Source organism: Rhinoraja longicauda, chromosome 7, assembly GCF_053455715.1.
Source record: "Rhinoraja longicauda isolate Sanriku21f chromosome 7, sRhiLon1.1, whole genome shotgun sequence".
Taxonomy (NCBI): domain Eukaryota; kingdom Metazoa; phylum Chordata; class Chondrichthyes; order Rajiformes; family Arhynchobatidae; genus Rhinoraja; species Rhinoraja longicauda.
In genome coordinates this window covers 6,287,181-6,312,378 of record NC_135959.1, presented here as the reverse complement: position 1 = coordinate 6,312,378, position 25,198 = coordinate 6,287,181, and the positions used below count along the sequence as shown (strand labels likewise).

The window sequence follows — 25,198 nt, the reverse complement described above, 5'->3', positions numbered from 1 at the left end:
GCTAAATCTAACTCTCTCTTGAACACATCATGGTTTTTTTCAACACTCCTAAAATTAATTGCCGTTCTGACAAACGTGTTGCTTTCTGCTGCCAAGATCCTAGGCTTTGAAAATCCTTTCTTTAAATCCCTCAACTTCTCTCTAATACATTTTTAATACTATGTTTGGACAGGGTCGAGGTCATCTGTCTCATATCTTTTGTGCTTTGGGATTAGGCTTTGCCTGATGGCCACACATGAAAGGGGAAATCTAAAGACAGGGAGATGTTGTTTAATTTGCGTGTCACTTTGATGCCACCTTTTGTGTTCCCCCCAGAAGGCTACAGACATTTGGCGTGTTTCAAACAATCCTGACCCATTTCTTACAATGCGCCGCAGAAAACAATCGCAATCGGGGCGATGTGGAAGAACGGCGGTAGAGTTGCTGCCCCACAGCGGCCAGGGACCACCGGTTCGATCCTCACTGCGGGTGCTGTCTGTGCGGAGTATGTGCGTTCTCCCCGTGACCCACGTGGGTGTTCTCCGGGTGCTCCTGTTTCCCCCCCGCACTCCAAAGACAATTGACAATAGGTGCGGGAGTAGGCCATTCGGCCCTTCGAGCCAGCACCGCCATTCAATGCGACCGTGGCTGATCATTCTCAATCAGTTCCTGCCCTCTCCCCATACCCCCGACTCCGCTATCATTGGAATACATACAGGAATACAGAGCTTTATTGTCATTCGATACCGAGGTACCGAACAAAATTACATTTTCCAGCAGTCACAGAACACAAAAAAAACAAAACACAAGACACACGACCCCAACACAAACATCCATCACAGTGACTCCAAACACCCCCTCACTGTGATGGAGGCAACAAAACTTCCCCTCTCTTCCCCCCGCACCCACGGACAGGCAGCTCGACCCCTACCGAGGCGACCGACACGCACAGCCCCCGCAAGGGGATGGAAGTTCCCGCGGCCGAGCCGCACCGGGTGCTGAACCGTCCCGCGGCCGTACCGGGTGATGGTAGGCCCCGCGGACGAGCCTCGCCCCGAGGAAGAGACCTAAAAAAAAGAAAGGTTTCCCCCATCCCACCCCACCACCCCCCACCCCACCCGAACCCCCCCCCAAAACCCCCCACACATACACAGCCAAAAACAAAAACCACCCCAACACTAACACACAAACAAAAAGGGAAAAAGACAAACAGACTGCCAGCGAGCCGCAGCCGTTAGGCGCCACCACACGTGCTCTATCTGACTCTATCTGACTCTCTCTTGAGACGTGTGGGTTTCTAGGTTAATTGGCTTGGTATAATTGTAAGTTGTTCCTCGTGTGTAGGATAGTGCTAGTGTGGTCGGTGCGGACTCGGTCGGGCCGGAGTGGCCTGTTTCTGCGCTGTGTCTCTAAAGTCTAAAGTGAAGACGGAAGTCTAAATCACTTCCTCACTGCTCCTGTGACCCAGGTTGAATCCAGTGGCCTCTGGTCCTGTCAATGGGGGAGTTGGCACATTTCCTCGTGGGTTTTCCCATGGTCCCACAGATTCCTCCCTCATCCCGAAAACATACGGGTTGTGTTTGAGATGGGAGAGGAATTTCAGGGTTCAAGGTCAGTTTATTGTCACGTGTACCAATTAAGGTGCAGTGAAATTCGAATTTCCATACAGTCATACTAAAACAAAAAGCAACAAGACACACAACTACATAAAGGTAACATAAACATCCACCACAGCGGGTTCCCCACGTTCCTCACTGTGATGGAAGGCAATAAAATCCAATCTCCTTCCTCTTTTAAACTCCCGCGGTCGGGGCAGTCGAACCATCCGCGGTCGGGGCAGTCGAAACCCCCGTGTCGGGGCGGCCGAAGCTCCTGCACCTTGGAGTTCCCCGAAGTCGGTCTTTAACCAGAGACCGCGGGCTCCGCGATCTTAAAGTCCCGCAGGCTCCCACTGTTGGAACTCCCGAAGTCGGTCTCCAGCAAGAAGCCGCCAACTCCTCGATGTTAGGCCGCAGTGCGGACGGAGATACGACACGGAAAAACATCGCATCTCCGTCAAGGTAAGAGATTAGAAAACTCCCCACATAAAACAAGCTAAAGAACACTAAAACATACATTTAACACACACAAACAAACAACAAAGAAGGAAAAGACAGACAGACTGTTGACGAGGCAGCCATGGCTGGCGCCACCCGGTGGACGGTTATTTTGTGGGGGAGTAGAGAAATCCGTGGGATGAGAATAGAAATGCAGGGATGTTCAAACGCAATGTTTAGTTTGTATGTTAATTTAAAGATACAGTACAGAAACAGGCCATTCGGCCCACCGAGTCCACACGGCGATCCCCGCACATTAACGCCACCCTGCACACACCAGGGACAGTTGTTGTTATACTTACTGCAAACCAATTAACCTGCAAACCTGCACGTCTTTGGAGTGTGGGAGGAAACTGAAGATCTCGGAGAAAAGCCACACGGGTCACGGGGAGAACGTACAAACTCCGTACAGATGGCGCCCGTAGTCGGGATCAAACACGGGTCTCTGGCGCTGTGAGGCAGCAACTCTAAACGCCGCGCCACCGTGTCGAGCTAACGATGAGTTTGCATTCTTTTTTTTAGTTTTAGGTTTAGAGATACAGTGTGGAAACGAGGCCTTTCAGCCCACCTGTGTCCACGTCTACCCACGCTGACCAACAAGAAGCGTTTTACTGCACCTCAGTACACGTGACTCTAAACTAAACCACACCCATACACTTGTTCTATGTTATCCGAGTTTTACACTTCACAGGCTGAATGTGGTGAAGATGTTTCCTCTTGTCGGACAATCAAGTCATTGGGGATTCTGTTTAAAAATAAATGATCACTCATTCAAGGCACCGATGAGGTAAACTATTTTTCTCTTCCCTTAAGACATTACTTGAGACTTTCGAAACACTGCGAGGAAAAGGGCTCTTCGGCCCACTGGGTACGTGCCGACCAGCGATCACCCGGTACGCCAGCACTATCCTACACACTGGGCACAATTTACAGAAAGCCAATTTACCTACGAATCTGCACGTCTTTGGAGTGTGGGAGGAAACCGGAGCACCCGGAGAAAACCCACGCAGGTCCCAGGGAGAATGTACAAACTCCGCGGCAGACGGCAGCCGTGGTCAGGATCGAACCCGGATCTCTGGGCTGTAAGGCGGCAACTCTACCGCTGCGCCACCGTGTCACCCGACAGAAATTGGTGCCCCTGTCCATCATGGGCACTGACCTCCCCACCATCGGATGTATCTCTTGGTGGCATCGTCCCAAAGAGGCAGCCAGCACCATCAAGAGGCCACACCACTCTCATTTCACCCCTCTCATCAGGAAGAAGGTCCAGGAGTCTGAACACTGTAATGTCCAAGTCCAGGAGTAGACTCTTCCCAACGACTTTCAGGCTATTGAAAGCTACAAACTCCACCTAAACGTAGAACTATAAAACTGCCTCTGTTTCACCAGGGACTGCAGGTCTCATTTTTTACACTATGTTGTTTTTTTATAGAACTTTTTAAAAATATTTATAATATTACCTATTGAGTACTGTTAATAGACAATCGACAATAGACAATAGGTGCAGGAGGAGGCCATTCGGCCCTTCGAGCCAGCACCGCCATTCAATGTGATCATGGCTGATCATTCTCAATCAGTACCCCGTTCCTGCCTTCTCCCCATACCCCCTGACTCCGCTATCCTTAAGAGCTCTATCTAGCTCTAAACTGTGTTTACAAACCTGTTGTGCTGCTGCAAGTTTAGCTTAGTTTAGAGATATAGCTCTGAAACAGGCCTTTGGGCCCACTGTGTCCGCACCGACCAGCGATCCCCGAACACTAACGCTACCCTACGCACACTGGGGACAATTTAAAATTGCGTTCAGCCTACAAACCTGCACGTCTTTGGAGTGCGGGAGGAAACCGATGATCTCGGAGAAAACCCACGCAGGTCACGGGGAGAACGTACAAACTCCATAGAAACGGCACCCATGGTCGGGATCGAACCCGGGTCTCTGGCACTGCAAGCGCTGTAAGGCAGTAACTCTACCGCTGCGCCAGTGTTTAATTAAAGATGTACAAACGCCCCATCATTCAAAATCTGGCTCGTTTCACTATATGTTTCTTAGCAAGAAACAACGATTTCAGGCAAAGAAACGCTGGGAAGCAGACGGAGAAAGGTTTTATATTCACGAAGGTGGAATCGTGTTAGTCTTCTTAGTGTTGGTGCGGCTGATGGCGGAGGCGTTTAATAATCATTTAGTTGTGATAATGTGCTGCTTGCTTTCAGATATCATAATGTGGGGGCGTGGCTGTGTTCTGCAGCTGCGGCTCACCGGCAGTCTCCGTTTTTTTGGGGTTTTTTTTGTCATTGTCGTTATTAAATGTACGTTTTGTTTTATTTTTAATTCTGTGTATGTAGGGGGGTGGTGGGGGGGTTGGGGGAAACCTTTCTTCAAATCTCCTCCTCAACGGAGATGCGACCTTTACCGTGTCGTATCTCCGTTCGCGCTACGGCCTAACATCGTGGAGTCGGCGGCCTCCAGCTGGGATCGACCTCAAAGACTCCGGTCGCAGGGCCTGGACTTACCATCTCGGAGGCTTCGGCCGTGGGCCCTGCAGACCGCAACATCGGGAGTTCGCAGGTCCCTGGCTGGCGACCGGCTTTTGGGAGCTCCAGCCGTAGCAGCTTCGACCGCCCCGAAGCGCGAGGTTTGATCAACCCGCCCGCAGGCCCTTCATCACCCTGCGTGGCCCGGCCGCAGCACTTTCCATCGCCCGGTGGGGGCTCAGGACTTTCATCGGCCTGCTCGGCTCGGCCCTGGGACTTTCCATCGCCCGGTGGGGGCTTCAAAAAGTTAGGAGCCTCGATCACCTCGTGGCACCACGGGAGAAGAATGAGGAGGAGATAAGGCTTTGCCTTCCATCACAGTGAGGGTATGCCTAGAGCAATCACTGTGATGGCTGTTTTGTGTAAAAAATTATATCTATGTGTCTTGTGCTTTTTAATGTCTACTGCCAGACCCTGACGTGAGAGGACGCTGGCGTTGTGTATTCGCCGCTTTTCCGTCAGGATAGTTTGTCTGTTTGTTTCTATGTTGATTGTTTTTGTAAAGCGCTTTGAGCATGCGATAAGGCGCTAAATAAAATAAATGGATTATTATTATTATTATTATACTGTTTAACGCTGCATTGCATTCGCAAGAGGCAGACTGCAAAGATCGCTTCATCTGGTGGAGCTAGTCAGGCGGCAAGCCAGTATCTGCCAACGCATACTGTGCGGGGGAAATCCAGGGTCTCCTTGACCGGGAGCTCAAGATGGGCGCAGGTTGGCAAAGGGCAAGGCTGCCAAGGAAACTCTTGGCAAAATTCACAAGCCTCTGCCATGCAAGACTGAGAGACTGGAGAGTGTGAGCAGCATGTGGAGAGGATGGTTCCACTAGTGGACCTCAGAACTAAAGAACCTTCCCTTTGGGAAGGAGATGAGGGGGGAATTCCTTTAGTCAGAGGATGGTGAATCTGTGGAACTCTTTGCCGCATGAAGGCTGTGGAGGCCAAGTGAACAGATACTTCCAAGGCAGAGATAGATAGATTCTTGATTAGTACGGGTGTCAGAGTTTATGGGAAAAAGGCAGGAGAATGGGGTTAGGAGAGATAGACCAGCCATGTTTGAATGCCGGAGTAGACTCTTATGGGCCGAATGGCCTAATTCTGCTCCTATCACTTATGAACATGAAGGTAGATCAGATAGTCCTGGCACCATGCTCGGCGGCGACATTGTGGGCCGAATGGCCTGTTCTTGTGCTGTACTGCTCTACGTTCTCGGACCACTGTACATTCACCCTGTCTGTTCCCCTCCTGATTATGCTTGACAAGGTTAAGTATAAACGATTGACATTGGTGAGGTGATGGGTTATGGAGAAGCCAGCATTAGTGGAGCAGATGGAGTTGTACAACAGATTAGTACTTCCATAGTGACCAACACTGACAATGTCTTTCAAAGCCAGGTTTATTTAATTACTTCACATTTAAAGTCAGTGGTGAGATTCCAAGCTCATTAGGTGAGATCAATAGGCCGGAGCCCTGGATGTCAGTCTGGTCACTTGGCCACCGATGTTGATGGAGACACGTCCTCCACATCTACTCCAATACACGCCATGTGCCATGGGCAGTGATGTGGGACATTGGCAACCATGATGTTGACTCAATCAAATCTATCTCTGGTGATCCAGACTGTCACGGATACAACCTCGTGCATTGAGCAATTACTGCACAGTTTGAAGTCCCATGTTGTTCCATTGTCCAGCGGATGGCAGTGGAGTGAGTTTATAACACCAGCGTTTTAAGCTTTTTCTAACTTGTCTCCCTCCATCTTTGTTTGTTCCTTTTATTTTTGTTGCTCTACCAGAAAGGACAATTAATGGGGCGGTCACGGTGGCGCAGCGGTAGAGTTGCTGCCGTACAGCGTAAGCAGCGCCGGAGACCCGGGTTCGATCCCGACCACGGGCGCCGTCTGTACGGAGTTTGTACGTTCTCCCCCCGTGACCTGCGCGGGTTTTCTCCGAGATCTTCAATTTCCTCCCACACTCCAAAGACGTACAGGTTTGCAGCTTAACTGGCTTGGTATTAGTGTAAGTGTAACTTGCCCCTAGTGTGCGTATGATACAATTCTCTGAATGCATTCAAGAGAGAGCTAGATAGAGCTCTTAAGGATAGCGGAGTCAGGGGGTATGGGGAGAAGGCAGGAACGGGGTACTGATTGAGAATGATCAGCCATGATCACATTGAATGGCGGTGCTGGCTCCAAGGGCCGAATGGTCTCCTCCTGCACCTATTGTCTATTGTCTATTGATAGTGTTAATGCGTGGGGATCGCTGGTCGGCACGGACTTGGTGGACCGAAGGGCCTGTTTCCGCGCCGTATCTCTAAACTAAAAACTAAAACTCTGAGCCTGCGCGGTCCGAAAGCGTTTGATGTAGATGCACCGTGACAAATAGTTATACAGCATGGAAACAGGTCTGAAGAAGGGTCTTGACCCAAAACGTCACCCATCCATTTTCACCAGCGATGCTTTACAAAGTTAAGAATAAAAGATTGACATTGGTGAGGTATAATAAGAAAATAACTGCAGATGCTGGTACAAATCGAAGGTATTTATTCACAAAATGCTGGAGTAACTCAGCAGGTCAGGCAGCATCTCGAAAGGGTGACGTTTCGGGTCGAGACCCTTCTTCAGACTGAGGTGATGGGTTATGTAGAAGCCATTGGTGAGGTGATGGGTTATGTAGATGCCAGCATTAGTGGAGCAGATGGAGTTGTACAACAGATCAGTACTTCCACAGTGACCAACACTGACAATGTCTTTCAAAGCCAGATTTATTTAATTACTTCATATTTAAAGTCAGTGGTGAGATTCAAAGCTCATTAGGTGAGATCAATAGCCCGGAGCCCTGGATGTCAGTCTGGTCACTTGGCCACCGATGTTGATGGAGACATGTCCTCCACATCTACTCGGATACACGCCATGTGTCAATGGGCAGTGATGTGGGACATTGGCAACCATGATGTTGACTCAATCAAATCTATCTCTGGTGATCCAGATTGTCACAGACACAACCTGGTGCATTGAGCAATTACTGCACAGTTTGAAGTCCCATTTTGTTCCATTGTCCAGCGGATGGCAGTGGAGTGAGTTTATAACAATGTGGAAACAGGCTCTTTGGCCCTACTTGCCCACAGGGAATCGGCCTCCACTGCCTTCTGTGGCAGAATTCCACAGATTCACAACTCTCTGGGTGAAAAAGCTTTTCCTCATCTCAGTCCTAAATGGCCTACCCCTTATTCTTAAAACTGTGACCCCTGGTTCTGGACTCCATCGACTTTGGGAACATTTTTCCTGCATCTAGCCTGTCCAATCCCTTAAGAATTTTATATGTTTCTATAAGATACCCCTCTCGTCCTTCTAAATTCCAGTGAATACAAACCCAGCTGATCCACTCTTTCATCACATGTCAGTCCCGCCATCCCGGGAATTAACCTGGTGAACCGACGTTGCACTCCCTCAAAAGCAAGAATGTCCTTCCTCAAACTAGGAGACCAAAACTGCACACAGTACTCCAGGTGCGGCCTCACCAGGGGTCCCTGTACAACTGCAGTAGGACCTCCTTGCCCCTATACTCAAATCCTCTCGCTATGAATTTCTGTGATGGTTTCTGCCCGGTCTTTAAAATGCACACCAACGTGTCCCATCTACACTAGTCCCACCTGCCTGAGTTTGGTCCAACATCCCTCCAAACCTGTCCTATCCATGTACCTGTCTAACTGTCTCTTAAACGTTGGGATAGTTTGTAGATTGTTTGGCTTCTGTTAATTGTAAATATGTCCCTGGTGTATGTAAGGAAGTGCTGGTGTTCAGGATGATGACTGGTTAGCACTCTGACACCATTCCACCTGATAAAAAGGATAACACTAATATTCTCAAACCATTATTTTAGAGAATTTCCCCGAATGAGCAAGGAAAATATAAGACCCCATGCTTGTTAGTTTTCAAGGTCATAAATATTCATTGGTCATAATCAACATGGGATTTTTTTTTGTGGCCGTTTCTACCACGAAGGTACAGCACTTTAATATAGACTTTTGACGTACGGCTTGGCAACAGGCCCTTCGGCCCACCGAGTCCTTGCCGACCAGCGGTCATCCTGTACACTAACACTATCCCACACACTGGGGACCATTTGCAATTCTACTGAAGCCAAGTAACCGACAAAGCCACACGTCTTTGGAGTGTGGGAGGAAGCCAGAGCACTTGGAGTAAACCCACGCAGGCCGCGGAGAGGACGCACAAACTCCGTACCGACAAGCACCCGCAGTCAGGATCGAACCCGGATCTCCAGCGCCCTAAGGCAGCAACTCCACCCTTGCGCCACCGTGCGAAACCTAGATCTAGGACTGTACATAAAACAAAGGCCCCATCTCCCGTGCAGAATAGTGAAAGGGCCTGGATAGAGAAGACGTGGAGAGGATGTTTCCACCAGTGGGAGAGTCTAGGACCAGAGGTCACAGCCTCAGAATTAAAGGACGTTCTTTTAGGAAGGAGATGAGGAGGAATTTCTTCAGCCAGAGGGTGGTGAATCTGTGGGATTCTTTGCCACAGAAGGCTGTGGAGGCCAAGTCTGTGGATATTTTTCAGGCAGAGATGGATAGATTCTTGATTAGTACAGGGTGTCAGGGATTATGGGGAGAAGGCAGGAGAATGGGGTTAGGAGGGAGAGATAGATCAGCCATGATGGAATGGTGGTGTGGACTTGATGGGCCGGTGGCCTAATTCTGCTCCTATCACGTATGATCTGATGATCTTATGATCTATAAACATATAAGATTATTAAGGGGTTGGACACGTTAGAGGCAGGAAACATGTTCCCAATGTTGGGGGAGTCCAGAACCAGGGGCCACAGTTTAAGAATAAGGGGTAGACCATTTAGAACGGAGATGAGGAAAAACTTTTTCAGTCAGAGAGTTGTAAATCTGTGGAATTCTCTGCCTCAGAAGGCAGTGGAGGCCAGTTCTCTGAATGCATTCAAGAGAGAGCTAGATAGAGCTCTTAAGGATAGCGGAGTCAGGGGGTATGGGGAGAAGGCAGGAACGGGGTACTGATTGAGAATGATCAGCCATGATCACATTTAATGGTGGTGCTGGCTCGAGGGGGCCGAATGGCATCCTCCTGCACCTATTGTTTATTGTCCATTGTCTATTGTCTATTGTCTATCTTGATCTTCTGTCCAATGTGCCTCCAGCCAGATGGACAATGACTGGAGGTGCAAGGAACTTTAGATGCTGGAATCTGGGTCTCCGGTGCCGCAAGGAGGTCACGGTGATGCAGCGGTAGAGTTGCTGCCTTACAGCGAATGCAGCGCCGGAGACTCAGGTTCGATCCTGACTACGGGCGCCGTCTGTACGGAGTTTGTACGTTCTCCCCGTGACCTGCGTGGGTTTTCTCCAAGATCTTCGGTTTCCTCCCACACTCCAAAGACGTACAGGTATGTAGATTAATCGACTGGGTAAAATGTAAAAATTGTCACTGGTGTGTGTAGGATAGTGTTAGTGTGCGGGGATCGCTGGTCGGCGCGGACTCGGTGGGCCGGAGGGCCTGTTTCCGCGCTGTATCTCTAAATCTAAAATCTTAGGGATAACGGAGTCAAGGTATATGAGGGGAAGGCAGGAACGGGGTACTGATTGTGGATGATCAGCCATGATCATATTGAATGGCGGTGCAGGCTCGAAGGGCCGAATGGCCTGCTCCTGCACCTATTTTCTATGTTTCTATGATGTCTGAGATAGCGAAGATTTCAGTAACACGTCCTCTTGTCGCTGGGGATCACAGCAACCCTTGCAGATGATGTTGACGGGAAAATGAGTGGTGAGCCATTATTCTCTGTGTCACTTTGACACCAATTTTCGCCTCATTTGAACTGCAAGGAGCAGGACACAATCCCTTGGACTCTATCTGCTCCACGAGAGAATTAATTTCCACTGCCAATTATTTCTGATGGAAGCAATTTGGCACAAATGATCCAAGCTGACTGCCGGTCTTGTCTGTTTTTCCTGTCCAGTTTGTGATCTGCCGTTCGCTGTAAGTGGCGTGACATTTCTCAACAGCGTGTGAGTTTTACCCATCAGGGATGAATGCGCAGGCAATCGTATATCTATAAACTGAACTAAACTGAAAAGAAGGGGCTCGACCCGAAACGTCACCCGTTCTTTCTCTCCAGAGAAAGCTGCCTGTCCCGCTGAGTTACTCCGGCTTTTCGTTGCCTATCTTAATCTAAACCTCTCCTGGACCAACCCATATTGGCCAAGAAAGCACTTCGACTGCCTTGGGAGGCTGGGGAGGTTCGACATGTCCCCAACAACTCTCACCGAGGTCTACATAGACGCTGTAGATAGTGCTTCATCGGGAATGCATCAAAGCACGGGTTTGGGAACAGCTCCACCCAAGGCCGCAAGAAATCGCAGAGAATTGTGGACGCAGCCCGGACCATCCCACAAACGCAACCTCCCTTCCATCGACTTCATTCATCAGGTACCCGAACCATCCCATCAGCAACTAGAGAGTGGTGCTGAGCTACTATCTACCTCATTGGTAACGCATTGATTGGTCTTTGCTAGACTTTATCTTGCACTAAATGCTGCTCCCACCCTATGGAACTCACTACCTCAAACCGTCAGAGACTCCTCCTCACTCACCACATTCAAAACATCGCTGAAGTCTCACCTATTCAGTACTGCCTTCAACCACTGAAGGTCTCCTCACCTTCTGTCTCCTTTCTCTGTTCGTTTAGTTATTTATCTATTTATTCACTTCCCTATCTTCTCTAAATCCCTGTAAAGCGTCTTTGAGTATATGAAAAGCGCTATATAAATGTAATGTATTATTATTATTATTATTATTAATTCCCTTTACCATGTATCTGTACACTGTGGGCGGCTCGATTGTCATCATGTGTTGTCTTTCCGCCGACTGGTCGGCACGCAACAAAAGCTTTTCACCACACCTCGGTACATGTGACCATATACAAAACTCAAAACAGTACCTCGATACACTTGACAATAAACTAAACTCAGACTGTACCTCAGCACACGCGACAAAACTAAAACACATGACAAGAAACTGGACTCAAACTGTATTTATTCACAAAATGCTGGAGTAACTCAGCAGGTCAGGCAGCATCTCAGGAGAGAAGGAATGGGTGACGTTTCGGGTCAAATAGTCAATAGTCAATTTATTTGTCACATACACATATATGTGCAGTGAAATGAAAAATTACCCGCAGTTCAACAATAAGACCAATAAGAATAATCAATAAAAATGCAATAACACATACAATCATAAACTAACACCAAACAAAAGAAACATCCATCAGAGTGCGTCTCCTCCAGTCACTCCCTCACTGTGATGGAAGGCCACAATGTCTTTTCTCTTCCCCTGCCGTCTTCTCCCGTGGTCAGGCTGTTGGAGTTGCCACATCGGGGCGGTCGGGGCTCCCGACATTGAAGCTCCGCGCCGGACGGTGAAAGATCCGCGGCGGGCCGACCCAAGCCACGCGATTCGGGGCGGGCGAAGACGCTGCCACTGCCGGAGCTCCCGATGTCGGTCCCCACCCAGGGGCCTGCGGGCTTCCGTCGAGACCCTTCTTCAGACCGACCCCAAACGTCACCCATTCCTTCTCTCCCGAGATGCTGCCTGACCCGCTGAGTTACTCCAGCATTTTGTGAAATAAATACCTTCGATTTGTACCAGCATCTGCAGTTATTTTCTTGAACTCAAACTGTACCTCGGTACACGTGACAATAAACTAAACTCAAGCTCGGTGCCGAATCTTTCATGTGCGCTCTGTTTTCGGGGATCTTTGTGTGGCACCACACTGCATTATTGCAGCACGGTAGCGCAGCGGTAGAGTTGCTGCTTTACAGCGAATGCAGCGCCGGAGACTCAGGTTCGATCCTGACTACGGGTGCTGCACTGTAAGGAGTTTGTACGTTCTCCCCGTGACCTGCGTGGGTTTTCTCCGAGATCTTCGGTTTCCTCCCACACTCCAAAGACGTACAGGTATGTAGGTTAATTGGCTGGGCAAATGTAAAAATTGTCCCTAGTGGGTGTAGGATAGTGTTAATGTACGGGGATCGCTGGGGGGCACGGACTTGGAGGGCCGAAAAGGCCTGTTTCCGGCTGTATATATATGATATGATATGATATGATATTGCAGTGGACTCCGAGCTTATTCTCAGCAGGGAATGTCCTTGCTCGATGTATGAATTGCCACTCGCGATGACGGATGGTGTAAAAGAGCTGCGATTCTCTCAAATCGTCTCGTTATTTTGGGCGGAGCGATCTTGTGATTTATTCCCCCCCCCCCCCCCAAGGTTTCCTGTATTGATCGCGCGCCACATCTGGCCCTGGCACCCTCGTTCATTTGGTATTTAAATCTGTGGGCCATTACGTTGGCTCCCGGGCGAGTTCTCGTTTGTCTTCATTGTGAGCTTAGAATTGAACGCGTCGCCCCTTCTGCTCACCTCAGTGCAAAGCAAACCAGCCGGCTTTGCTGAAACGTGGAATCCGTGCTCGGATCCGAGCCACGCGGCTATATTTAGAGGCTGATTTATGAGCCGTCTTCACCTCCTTCTGCAACTGGAGAGCTCGCTGTCGATTTATGTTCAGAAGAAAGAACAATGTAGGGCGGCACAGTGGTGCAGCGGGTCGAGCTGCTGCCTCACGGCGCCAGAGCCCCGAGTTTGATACTAACTTCAGGTGCCCTCTTTACATTAGTCTTTACTAGACCAAGTGGACCCGTTGAGTCCTGCATTGGTGCAGCACCCTCCCCTCCCCCCCTTCCTCCTCCCCCCTCCCCCTCCCCTCCCCCCCCACTCCATCCTCCTCAATCCCCCTTATCCTCCTCCCCCCTCAACTCCCTCCCTCCCTCCCTCCCTCCCTCCCGAGGAGATAGATTTAAACTTTTAAAATGTGAATAGCTTTAAAAATATAACACCGATTTCAATGAAATTTCTTCCATTACCACCAAAGGGACGACGGTGAGTAAGGTGGGCCTACAATTGTCACGCTATGTCACAACATTGTCACAACATGTTTCCAATGTTGGGGGAGTCCAGAACAAGGGGCCACAGTTTAAGAATAAGGGGTAGGCCATTTAGAACGGAGATGAGGAAAAACTTTTTCAGTCAGAGAGTTGTAAATCTGTGGAATTCTCTGCCTTGGAAGTCAATGGAGGCCAATTCTCTGAATGCATTCAAGAGAGAGCTAGATAGAGCGCTTAAGGATAGTGGAGTCAGGGGGTATGGGGAGAAGGCAGGAACGGGGTACTGATTGAGAATGATCAGCCATGATCACATTGAATGGCAGTGCTGGCTCGAAGGGCCGAATGGCCTATTCCTGCACCTTTTGCCTATTTTCTATTGTCCTATTGCCTATTGTCTATTCCACTGGAAATGCATTGGCATGTTTGAACTGAATTTCAGCCCAGTGGTCTGTAACTGTATTTATTGAACAGCCCTGCAGTCTGTAGTTACTGTTACTTGATAGGAAGATGGAGCCGGTCACATCGTGTTGTTCGGATGGAAGACGAGCGTCTACCAAAGCAAGTCTTCTACTCCCAGCTGAAAGAAGGCAAACGTAAAAGAGGCGGACAAAAGAGGAGATTCAAAGGCGCCTTAAAAGCCAGGAAACTCTGGCCAACCATCATCCAAAAAGGAACGGCGACCTTCGAAGCCAACAGATTTGCCGATTTAAGAATTAAGAATAAGGGGTAGGCCATTTAGAACGGAGATGAGGAAAAACTTTTTCAGTCAGAGAGTAGTGAATCTGTGGAATTCTCTGCCTCAGAAGGCAGTGGAGGCCAATTCTCTGAATGCATTCAAGAGAGAGCTGGATAGAGCTCTTAAGGATAGCGGAGTCAGGGGGGTATGGGGAGAAGGCAGGAACGGGGTACTGATTGAGAATGATCAGCCATGATCACATTGAATGGCGGTGCTGGCTCGAAGGGCCAAATGGCCTCCTCCTGCACCTATTGTCTATTGTCTATTGTCTATTGAATTAGAAGAAAAGAGAAGTAAACGGAAAGAGAAGCAGCAACAACCAAAGCCCGATCTGACATCTGGAATTACCTGCCCTGAACTTACATTTTTATTGGTTTTTCACAGAGGTATATATACAGAACAGCACAACACCATCAATATAAATAAAATAACATAAGAAAAACCAAAAAAAAGCCACCGCCTGAAGTCAGTCTGATGAAGGGTCTCGACCAGAAACGTCACCCATCCCTTCTCTCCAGAGATGCTGCCTGACCCGCTGAGTTACTCCGGCGTTTTGTGTCCACCTTCCAGTTGTTAATATTGTTAGCAGCTGGAAAGACAATTCCTGATCTTAATGTCTATTGGCAGCTCGTTATGTTCAAGGTCCAATTTAAAGAAGTGCTTGAGACTTTGATGTGATTTGCATATTTCATAAATAGAATATCTGCCGATGGGAAAAGGCCAACTGCTAACGAAAGCACTGACTCCAGCCGCGAAATAGTGGAGCCGTTATTTATCTCCCCTAATTGCCAGGGAGATAAATAGTCTGCAGCCTAAAAGTCCGGACCACAGGGAGGAAGGAGAGGCCACCTTCATCTGATCTCACTGTCTTAGCAGAAGTGTCCACATCATTTTATACGTCTATAAGATCCCCTCTCATCCATCCATAGCCAGTGGTCATTGCCATAGCCACTGTGTCGGGGCGATCAAGCTCCTTCATTGGGGGGGGGGGGGGGAAATCTCAGCTCCCCGCGCCGGCCGATCTGCCCCATTATCGTACGTTTAATTTTTTTTTCCCTGCTGTTTTCACTGGGAGAATATGCACCAACATTTATTCCGTTTATTTCGGAGGCACGGCGCGGAAACAGGCCCTTCGGCCCACCGAGTCCGCGCCGACCAGCGTTTCCCCCCCCCCCCCCCCCCGCACGAGGGACAATTTACAATTATACCGAGCCAATTAACCTACAGACCTGCGCGCCTTTGGAGTGCGGGAGGAAACCGAAGATCTCGGAGAAAAGTCACGGGGAGAACGTACCAACTCCGTACAGACAGCACCGGTAGTCGGGATCGAACCCGGGGGACTACTTACTGGCTCTGTAAGGCAGCAACTCCACCGCTGCGCCACCATGCAAGAAATATTTCGTATGAAGTATTTTCCCCTTCACCTTAAAACCTATGCTCTCCGGTCCTCGATTCACCTAGCTTGGGCAAGAGACTCTTGTGCATCATCTACCTGATCTTCGAGGCAGCAGCTCTACCAGGAGGGTAGAGCTCCTGGCCTTCACAAAGGCCGAGTAAATTAACTGAGAGAATTGGAATTGTTTTCTGCGTAATAAACTCGAGAGATAACACTCCTTCCCTTCATTTGTTGTCTGATGCAGTGTTGACGTTAAATACTCTGGTCAAGATTTACCAAGGCTTTTTGCCTTGACAGCAAACATGCCAAAGAACACGGCTCTTAACTTGGATAACACTTATCCTGTCATCTAGCACAATCTAGCATGGATTCACTGGCCACTGCTCAAATCATCATCAGCATCAACAGTGCCAATAGACAATAGACAATAGACAATAGACAATAGGTGCAGGAGTAGGCCATTCGGCCCTTCGAGCCAGCACCACCATTCAATGTGATCACGGCTGATCATTCCCAATCAGTACCCCGTTCCTGCCTTCTCCCCGTACCCCCTGACTCCGCTATCCTTAAGAGCTCTATCTAGCTCTCTCTTGAATGCATTCAGAGAATTGGCCTCCACTGCCTTCTGAGGCAGTGAATTCCACAGATTTACAACTCTCTGACTGAAAAGGTATTTCCTCATCTCCGTTCTAAATGGCCCACCCCTTATTCTTAAACTGTGGCCCCTGGTTCTGGACTCCCCCAACATTGGGAACATGTTTCCTGCCTCTAACGTGACCAACCCCTCAATAATCTTAAATGTTTCGATAAGATCCCCTCTCGTTCTTCTAAATTCCAGTGTATACAAGCCTAGTCGCTCCAGTCTTTCAACATACGACAGTCTCGCCATTCCGGGAATTAACCTGGTAAACCTACGCTGCACGCCCTCAATAGCAAGAATGCCGATCTGTGAGGAGCGTTTGATGGCACTGGGCCTCTGCTCGGATGTTCATAAGTGATAGGAGCAGAGTTAGGCCATTCGGCCCATCTCGTCCACTCCACCATTCAATCATGGCTGACCTATCTCTCCCTCCTAACCCCATTCTCCTGCCTTCTCCCCATAGCCTCTGACACCTGGCTGCACTAATCAAGAATCTATCTTAAACATATCCATTGACTTCGCCTCCACAGTCTTCTGCGGCAGAGAATTCCACAGATTCACCACCCTCTGACTAAAGAAGTGGGGGGAAGGGGGACCTCATTGAAACGTACAGAATAGCGAAAGGCCTGGATAGAGTGGATGTGGAGAGGATGTTTCCACTAGGGTCGGATCGGAGGTCTAGGATCGGAGGTCACAGCCTCAGAATTAAAGGACGTTCCTTTAGAAAGATGAAGAGGAATTTGTTTGGTCAGAGGGTGGTGAATCTGTGGAATTCTTTGCCACAGAAGGCTGTGGAGGCCAAGTCAGTGGATATTTTTAAGGCGGAGGTAGATGGATTCTCGATTAGTGCGGGTGTCAGGGCTTATGGGGAGAAGGCAGGAGAATGGGGTTAGGAGGGAGAGATAGATCAGCCATGATTGAATGGCGGAGTAGGCTTGATGGGCCGAATGGCCTAATTCTACTCCTTTCACTTATGAACTTATGACCTTATGAGAACCTGGTGTTGAAACAAGAACTTGTCTCTCAACGTCAGCAAGACAAAGGAGATAGTGACCGACTGCAATTGGTCCAAAACGCCGCAGCGAGACTCCTGACGGGTACCCGTAAAAGGGACCACATCACCCCGAATCTGGCCTCTCTCCACTGGCTCCCAGTACAGTACAGAATCAACTTCAAGCTCCTCCTATTCACATACAAAGCCCTAAACGGGCTTGCCCCCCCCCCCCCCCATATCAAAAATCTTCTAACCCACCACTCTATCTCCAGGTCCCTCAGGTCGGCCGACTTGGGGCTACTGAATATCCCGCGGTCTAGGCTTAAGCTCAGGGGTGACCGCGCTTTTGCGGTTGCAGATCCTAGACTGTGGAACAGCATCCCTCTCCCCATCAGAACTGCCCCCTCCATCGATTCCTTTAAGTCCAGGCTCAAAACCTATTTCTACTCCCTAGCGTTTGAGGCCCTCTGAGGGGGGGGCTGTGAACTGTTTATGTATGTGCTGTTATGTTTGTGTGCCATTGTATGTTCGTTTCTTAGTACCTGAACTGATGTACAGCACTTTGGTCAACGTGGGTTGTTTTTAAATGTGCTGTACAAATTGACTTGACTTGACTTGACTTCAGGAAGCGGACACATGCCCCAGTTGGCAATGACAGCGCTGAAGTAGAGCTGGTTGAAATGGTATCTGGCGCTGTGAAACAGCGATCCTACTGCTTCGCCACTGTGCTGCCCGAGTTAATGAGGATCTTAAAAAAATGGGATTAATGTAGTTTAGTTTCGTTTACAGAGACAGCACGGAAACAGGCCCTTCGGCCCACCGGGTCCGCGCCGACCAGCGATCCCCGCACACTAACACTGTCCCACACACACTAGGGACAATTTTTACATTTACCAAGCCAATTAACTATACAAACCTGTACGTCTTTGGAGTGTGGGAGGAAACGGGAGATCTCGGAGATAAACCCACGCAGGTCACGGGGGAGAACGTACAAACTCCGTACAGACAGCACCCGTGGTCGGGATCGAACCCGGGTCTCCGGCGCTGCATTCGCTGTGAGGCAGCAACTCTACCGCTGCGCCACCGTGTAGTGAGTGTAAAGGGGTTGTTTGATGGTCGGCACAGACTTGGTGGGCCGAAGGGCCTGATTCCGTGCTATATCCCCCCCCCCATCTATTTAACCATCTCCAGCATCATTCATCTCCCTCTCATTTTACAGTGCAATGTCAAATTGAAATGGTTCGAGAGGGGGAGAAAATAAATAACATCATCAGGGTGAAATAGCCTTTGAGAAATCAGCATTTAAATGAAAATTCTTTTGCTGCCAGCACCAAGACAAGCAGGCACAACAAAAGGCAATTTATTTGCTTTTGATTTGCCTCCTTGCAAGTGTGAATGTGTTTCCTTCTGATTGTTTGGTTTTCTCCGCGCGTTGTCTGTTTGGCATTTTTATTGCAGGGTATGGCTCCAACTTAAGACCAGCGTAAACAGAGCATCCCACAAAGAGAGTGACAAAGGGCCTCATGCTAATCCTTCCCTCCTCCCCTTAACATGAAGCCTGCCACGTAGTAGAAACGAGGAACTGCAGATGCTGGTTTATACGCAAGAAAGACACAAAGTGCTGGAGGAGCTCGGCGGGCCAGGCAGCATCTCTGGAGCAGAAAGGACGCGTGACGTTTTGGGCCGGGAGTTTGAAGAAGGGTCTCCACCCGAAATGCCACCCATCTTTTTTCTCCACTTCGGCACGGTGGCGCAGCGGTAGAGTTGCTGCCTTACAGTGAATGCAGCGCCGGAGACCCGGGTTCGATCCCGACTACGGGCGCAGTTTGTGCGTTCTCCCTGAGACCTGCGGGGGTTTTCTCCGAGATCTTAGGTTTTCCTCCCACACTCCAAAGACGTTCAGGTTTGTCGGTTAATTGGGTTGTTGTAAATGTAAATTGTCCCTAGTGTGTGTGTGTGTGTGTGTGTGTGTGTGTGTGTGGGATAGTATTCTCACTGCCGGCTCCTCACCCCTCTCCCGCCCCCACTCCCGACTCTCAGTCTGAAGAAGGGTCTCGACCCGGAACGTCACCCATTCCTTCTCTCCAGAGATGCTGCCTGACCCGCTGAGTTACTCCAGCTTTTTGTGTCTGTCTTTTGTGTCTATCTTCAGCATCTGCAGTTCCTTCTTACACAGTTCACACGCCTTCATCTACCTGTGTTGCAGCCCACCTGATTAGAATGTCCATTCTAAACATTCATTCTCACCACCTCTGGTGTAGAGTGTCTACCAATTTCAAGGAGTTATGGACATGGATCCCTCTGTACATGTATGTTGTTAAGGGTCTTGCTACTAGCTACATCTTTACCCTTATATTCGACCTTCGAAGGTACATTAATGACTTAGACGAAGGGATTAAAAGTACCATTAGCAAATTTGCAGATGATACTAAGTTGGGGGGTAGTGTGAATTGTGAGGAAGATGCAATAAGGCTGCAGGGTGACTTGGACAGGTTGTGTGAGTGGGCGGATACATGGCAGATGCAGTTTAATGTAGATAAGTGTGAGGTTATTCACTTTGGAAGTAAGAATAGAAAGGCAGATTATTATCTGAATGGTGTCAAGTTAGGAGGAGGGGGAGTTCAACGAGATCTGGGTGTCCTAGTGCATCAGTCAATGAAAGGAAGCATGCAGGTTCAGCAGGCAGTGAAGAAAGCCAATGGAATGTTGGCCTTCGTAACAAGAGGAGTTGAGTATAGGAGCAAAGAGGTCCTTCTACAGTTGTACCGGGCCCTGGTGAGACCGCACCTGGAGTACTGTGTGCAGTTTTGGTCTCCAAATTTGAGGAAGGATATTCTTGCTATGGAGGGCGTGCAGCGTAGGTTCACTAGGTTAATTCCCGGAATGGCGGGACTGTCGTATGTTGAAAGGCTGGAGCGATTGGGCTTGTATACACTGGAATTTAGAAGGATGAGGGGGGATCTTATTGAAACATATAAGATAATTAGGGGATTGGACACATTAGAGGCAGATAACATGTTCCCAATGTTGGGGGAGTCCAGAACAAGGGGCCACAGTTTGAGAATAAGGGGTAGGCCATTTAGAACGGAGATGAGGAAGAACTTTTTCAGTCAGAGGGTGGTGAAGGTGTGGAATTCTCTGCCTCAGAAGGCAGTGGAGGCCAGTTCGTTGGATGCTTTCAAGAGAGAGCTGGATAGAGCTCTTAAGGATAGCGGAGTGAGGGGGTATGGGGAGAAGGCAGGAACGGGGTACTGATTGAGAGTGATCAGCCATGATCGCATTGAATGGCGGTGCTGGCTCGAAGGGCTGAATGGCCTACTCCTGCACCTATTGTCGATTGTCTATTGTCTAAATTATAAATTCCATTTAACCGTGCCTATTCACTTTTTAGTCTGAAGGTATCACAAAATGCTGGAGTAACTCAGCAGGTCAGGCAGCATCTAGGAGAGAGGGAATGGGTGACGTTTCGGGTCGAGACCCTCCTCGTGACTTTTTAGTTTAGTTTAGTTTAGAGATACAGCGCGGAAACAGGCCCTTTCGGCCCACCGGGTCCGCGCCGACAGCGATCCCCGCACACTAACACTGTCCTACGCCCACTAGGGACAATTGTTACATTCACCAAGCCAATTGACCTACAAACCTGTACGCCTTTGGAGTGTGGGAGGAAACCGAAGATCTCGGAGAAAACCCACGCAGGTCACGGGGAGAACGTACAAACTCCGTACAGACGGCACCCATAGTCGGGATCGAACCCGGGTCTCCGGCGCTGCAAGCGCTCTAAGGACGCAACTCTACCGCCGCGCCTCCGTGCCGCCCCGACATGATTGTACTTACCACAGACGTGGAAGTCAGGAAAAAAGCTTTCACTGTACTTCGGGGGCCATTTTGTTCTCGGGTGACTGACTCCTCTGGTATCCGCATTGTAATGAGATTTTCTCATGAAAATATTTTCTCAAGACAAATTGGGGCAACACAGTGGCACAGCGGTAGAGTTGCTGCCTCGCAGCGCCAGAGACCTGGGTTCAAACCTGACTATGGGTGCTGTCTGTACAGAGTTTGTACGTGCTCCCTGGGACCGCGTGGGTTTTCTTCGGGTACACCGGTTTCCACCCATGTTCCAAAGACGTGCCGGTTTTAAGGTTAATTGGCTTCTGTAAATAGTCCCTAGTGTGTTGGATAGAATTAGTGTATAGGGATCGCTGGTCGGTCCAGCCTCGGTGGGCCGAAGGGCCTGCATCCATGCTGTAACTCTCAACTAAACTAAACTAAACTAAACTAAACTAAACTAAGCACTAGGCGCAAGAATTGCTTCTTCCCAACAACCATCATCTGTTGATCACCAAACAATACTAGAACTGTGAACCTCTAGAATAGACACAAAGTCCTGAACAATAGACAATAAACAATAGGTGCAGGAGGAGGCCATTCGGCCCTTCGAGACAGCATCACCATTCAATGTGATCATGGCTGATCATTCTCAATCAGTACCCCGTTCCTGCCTTCTCCCCATACCCCCTGACTCCGCTATCCTTAAGAGCTCTATCTAGCTCTCTCTTGAATGCATTCAGAGAGAATTGGCCTCCACTGCCTTCTGAGGCAGAGAATTCCACAGATTCACAACTCTGTGACTGAAAAAGTCCAGTTCTAAATGGCCTACCCCTTATTCTTAAACTGTGGCCCCTTGTTCTGGACTCCCCCAACATTGGGAATATGTTTCCCGCCTCTAACGTGTCCAACCCCTTAATAATCTTATACGTTTCGATAAGATCTCCTCTCATCCTTCTAAATTCCAGTGTATACAAGCCCAGTCGCTCCAGTCTTTCGACATATGACAGTCCCGCCATTCCGGGAATTAACCTAGTAAACCTACGCTGCACGCCCTCAATAGCAAGAAACTCAGCAGGTCAGGCATCATCGCTGGACGAAAAGGATAGATGACGTTTCGGGTTGGGGCCCTTCTTTAGACTGAAGAAGGGCCCGACCCGAAACGTCACCCATCCTTTTTCTCCAGAGATGCTACCAGACCCGTTGAGCTACTCCAGCACACTGTGTCTATCTTTGGTATAAACCAGCATCTGCAGTTCTTTGTTTCGACATTATGAACTTCTAAGGACTGTCTTTAGTTGCAATAAGGACCTAGAGGGTTGTTTTTCTTTGCGCTAATATGTGGGGTTGTTATTTCTTTCTTATATAGTATCTAGGCGCATTATGTGTGTAGGCCTGTTATGCTGCTGCAAGTAAGGATTTTATTGAAGGTAGACACAAACAGCTGGAGTAACTCAGCGGGTCAGGCAGCATCACTAGAGGAAAAGGATAGGTGATGTTTCGGTTCAAGACCCTTTTTCAGACTTCACAATTACATTGTTCTGCTGTCAGTATATATGTCAATAAAGCATTCACAACTTCTTCAGCCTCCCTGATGATCAAAACTGTCACCAATTGATGATGAAATGGCTGCCCATTCTGGCTCTTCACCTTGTTCAAAAAAACCAGTTCAGAAATCTCCTTTTTATTCTTCAAGGTCTTGTCATTTGTCTTCTTCCTGTTTTTATCTTCGCACTGTGGGAGAAGGTGGCCTCTTAGGTCACCAAACCCAGAGGTTTAGGATCAGAATCAATCTTAGCTGCCTCCTGTCAGGCACAATGGAAGATTAAGGCACATTGAAGGTGTGTTGTCTCACGATGGCTTATCATCATAAAGTCATAGGTGAGAGGAGCAGAATTAGGCCATTCGGCCCATCAAGTCTCCTCCGCCATTCAATCATGGCTGATCTATCTCTCCCTCCTCACCCCATTCTCCTGCCTTCTCCCCATCACCTCTGACACCCGTACGAACCAAGAATCCATCTATCTCTGCCTGAAATATATCCACTGACTTGGCCTCCACAGCCTTCTGCGGCAAAGAATTCCACAGACTCACCGCCCTCTGACTAAAGAAATTCCTCCTCAACTCCTTCACAAAATGTCGCCCATTCCTTCTCTCCCGAGATGCTGCCTGACCTGCTGAGTTACTCCAGCATTTTGTGAATAAATACCATCGATTTGTAGCAGCATCTGCAGTTATTTTCTTATATACCTTCCCAAAAGAACATCCTTTAATTCTGAGGCAATGACCTCTAGTCCTAGACTCTCCCACTAGTTAAAACATCCTCTCCACATCCACTCTAGCCAAGCCTTTCACTATTCTGTATGTTCTCAATGAGGTCACCGTCCGTCCCCGTCCCCCCCCCCCCCCCGCCCCCACACACACATTCTTCTAAACTCCAGTGAGTACAGGCCCAGTGCTGTCAAACGCTCACCATATGTAAACACACTCATTCCTGGGATCGTTCTTGTAAACCTCCTCTGGGTCCTCTCCAGAGCCAGCACATCCATCCTCAGATATGGGACCCAAAATTGCTCACAATATTCCAAACGCTGCCTGACCACCATCATATGTTTTGTTTGAGTCACTGAGGCACCGGTGATAATATGGGGAGGCACTTAGAGGTGTTTGTCTTGGTTTTGGGTTGGGTTTCAGTTGCGCTGAACATGTACTTTGACACAAAGGTGATCATCAAAGGGGAAAGGTGAGGGGTGAACTCTAGGGTTGCCAACTTTTCTCACTCCCAAATAAGGGACAAAAGGTGACGTCACCGCCTCGCGGCCCACGTGACCTCACCAAGCCAGCGGCCACGTGCTCCCGCTCCATCAATGGCGGCCGCACGAGACGGGAGGCGGTTGCTACGCAACCTCTGCTAGCCGGCGCCCGGGCCTCCGGGCCTACACCGTCCTGGCCTACAGTGTCCGGGCCTACACCGTTCAGGCCTACAGTGTCCGGGCCTACACGGTCCGGGCCTACTGTGTCCGGGCCTACAGTGTCCGGGCCTACACCGTCCAGGCCTACAGTGTCTGGGCCTACAGTGTCCGGGCCTACAGTGTCCGGGCCTACAGTGTCCGGGCCTACAGTGTCCGGGCCTACAGCACCCCCCCCCCCCCCCCCCCCCCCCGGGCCTAATACGGGACAAGGGCGGTCCTGTATGGGACAAACCAATTTAGCCCAATATACAGGATGTCCTGGCTAATACGGGACAGTTGGCAACCCTGGTGACCTCACCCCTGCTGTAAGGCAGCAACTCTACCTTAACTCTACTGTAAGACACCACCCTGTGTCCTACTCTGAAAGAGTCCTCACCTTGTCGGTGCCCGTGATGCTGGGCCACCGGGAGATCAGTTGCGTTAATGCCCGTTAACTGGTAACTGCAGCTTACCTCTCGGCCTTTTGGCTAAGATCAAGTGTAGTATCTGTTCTGGCACAATCTAATGTTCTTATAAGAACAGGGTAAGTATAAGAGCAGTATTTGCATTAGATCATCGACGAGGAGCGGAGGTCAGGAGCACGTGTCTGGTTTAGGGGTGGATCCATGCTGGTTGGGTAACCAACCTAACACCCTTATCCAGGTGGGATGGCAGTAGCAAGTGGAGCTGGAGGGCAGGGTATCCGGAATACCCTGCGAGTATCGGTGAAGGACCTCAAGGAGGGGAACCCTTTCTCAAGGGATCTCTTCATCAAGAAGGTGCTGCTGGAGGCTTGTGGATTCAAGGCCGGGGACATCTTCTGCCTCCAGGACTTCCCAGGTAACGGATACTTCGACGTTACCTTCCAGAACCCGGCGGGATGGCAGAAGTTGCTGCAGGACTTCCGGGAGAAGGGGGATGAAGCCCCGCTGTCGCTCCTGAAGGTGCAGCCGCTCTTCACCCTCCCCACCCAGAGGGAACGGATGATCACGGTGCACATGTTTAACCCACATGTGCCCGTCGTGGATGTCCTCACCTTCCTTGCGCGCTACGTCGAAGGGGCCGGGAA

General features: G+C 49.4%; 1 pseudogene; it reads left to right on the top strand.

Moving 5' to 3' along the window:
- Positions 1–24,597: 24,597 nt before the first annotated feature.
- On the top strand, positions 24,598–24,694 carry LOC144595666 (U2 spliceosomal RNA; annotated as a pseudogene).
- Positions 24,695–25,198: the final 504 nt, after the last annotated feature.